The sequence below is a fragment of the Palaemon carinicauda genome, chromosome 5, assembly GCF_036898095.1.
Source record: "Palaemon carinicauda isolate YSFRI2023 chromosome 5, ASM3689809v2, whole genome shotgun sequence".
Taxonomy (NCBI): domain Eukaryota; kingdom Metazoa; phylum Arthropoda; class Malacostraca; order Decapoda; family Palaemonidae; genus Palaemon; species Palaemon carinicauda.
The window spans coordinates 183548756-183551255 of record NC_090729.1 but is presented as its reverse complement, the minus strand read 5'-3'; positions in this window follow the sequence as shown (position 1 = coordinate 183551255).

Genomic DNA, 2500 nt, shown 5'->3' with positions numbered 1-2500 from the left:
CAAAAACATAAAATCAATCAATCAATCAATCTACACCAATTAAGTCAGATTTTGTGGCTAATTGGCCATTTCGTGCAATCCATTATCATCATGAATGATAAATTACCAAATTTACTCTATCAAACATACAAGTTTTAATGTCAAGTTATCAAAGAACACAAATGGAGAGAATTTTTTTTTCAGGATTATATATGTAAAACAATAACGTGTTAATTTTTTTTTTTTAATATTAAATATTCAAAATAATAATAATAATAATAATAATAATAATAATAATAATAATAATAATAATAATAATAACAACAATAATAATAATGAAAAAAAAAATAATAATAATGATAAGAATAATGATAATAATAATAATAACAATACTACTACTGCCACTACTACTACTACTACTAATAATAATGATAATAATATAACGCAGGATTTATATCTAAAAACACCCTTATTATCATTATTATATAACTACAATTTTCATCGGTTTGGAAAAAAAAAACACATTAAATACTCGAAACTGTACAACAAAAGATAAAAATATAAGTTAGAAGTCCGGGTATGGCAGAACATTAAGTAAGGTTGTTTCGTTGCTAACGGAAAATTTCTATATTTTAGTTGTAATAAAAAAACCAAGAGTTTCTTAAGTCTCAAGTACCATAAAAGTGTCAGGCATTGTCTTGGTTTGTCATTAAATATGACATAGCAACGTCCAGTTGCTGGCTGATATAAAACCATTGCCAGAAAAAAACGAGGACACGTGAGAGAGAGAGAGAGAGAGAGAGAGAGAGAGAGAGAGAGAGAGAGAGAGAGAGAGAGAGAGAGAGAGAGAGAGAGAGAGAGAGGAGACTCCTAATTGGGAATGCTCTTGAATTCAGTATATGTGATTTTAGTTTCTATGTAGTTTTAATTCTGTATTATCATTGTACAAATCATTAGAGGTTAATTACACAATTATTAGATGATTGAATATGAAATTATTAAAACTATTATTATTATTATTATTGTTGTTGTTATTATTATTATTTTCATTGTGTACAATATATTGTAAGGTATGATCCCAATGGAGAGGTAATTTAATATCCGCACGTATATTTTCATTAACGAAACATATTTATACTAATATCATTAAAAAAAATTATAATCTACTCATAATAACAAATGCTGCTTATTTTACTAAATGATAAAACAGAGATGATGTTAGAGCAACGTTTTTGTAGTTTTGAACCTTGATAAAATAATAGTCTTCCTATTAAACCAGGGTTTACTCAACAGCCTTTATGTTAAACCTGGTTGAATCAACAGCCTTCCAGTTAAAAATGGGTTTAATCAACATCATATCTGTTAAACCACGGTTTAATTAAAAGCCTTTATGTTAAACCTGGTTGAATCAACAGAATTTCTGTTAAACCTGCATTTAATCAACAGATTTTGTGTTACACCAGTGTTTAATCAACAGCCTTCCAGTTATATCTGGGTCTAATTAACAGCCTTCCTGTTAAAACTGGGTTTAATCAACAACCTTCCTGTTAAATCTGGGTTTAATTAACAGCCTTCCTGTTAAAATTGGGTTTAATCAACAACCTTCCTGTTAAATCTGGGTTTAATTAACAGACTTCCTGTTAAAATTGGGTTTAATCAACAACCTTCCTGTTAAATCTGGGTTTAATTAACAGCCTTCCTGTTAAAATTGGGTTTAATCAACAACCTTCCTGTTAAATCTGGGTTTAATTAACAGCATTCCTGTTAAACCTGGGTATAATTAGCAAGTTTCCTTTCTGTTAAAACTGGGTTTAACAGTCTTCCTTCCATACCAGGGTATAATCTAAAACTATCCTGTTAAACCAGGGTTTAATCAACAGCCATCGTGTTAAACCAGGATTTAATCAATAGCCTTTCTGTTAAACCAGAGTTTAATCAACAGCCTTCCTGTTATATATTAACTCCCTTTCAATGTCGGAAAAACTTTGGAGGGAAAACTTTACCCGATTTTTTTTTCGTGAGAGGTCGGGATTTTTCCAAATGTTTTTAATATTTTTTCTTCATGTTGCATAAGATTGTTAAAACTTTTATGTACAGTAAATAGATCTAACTGCTAAGGTCATCGTATATAGAATCTCGAATAAAATGAAATATAACTATAAAAGATTATTATTTTACATACGTAATAATTTAGAATAATACTTCATAAAAAAATTCTTCTCGGAAATTATGCATAATAATAATAATAATAATAATAATAATAATACTGTAGCTAGATCTATATACAGTACAAAGAAACTTTAGTGAAAGTCAGAGTTACCCAGACAATGGATTTTTTCCCCATAATCTAAAAACTTATAAAAAAAGAAAGACGCAGGAGTTCACATTACGCTATGATGTATCCATTAAGATTTTAATATTAGAGTGAAAAATGAATAATGATTTTCCTACAAGGAGGCCTACCATAATATTAATTTAGAAATCTCTGAACGTGAGTACAGTAGTAAGCTATTCATTAGAA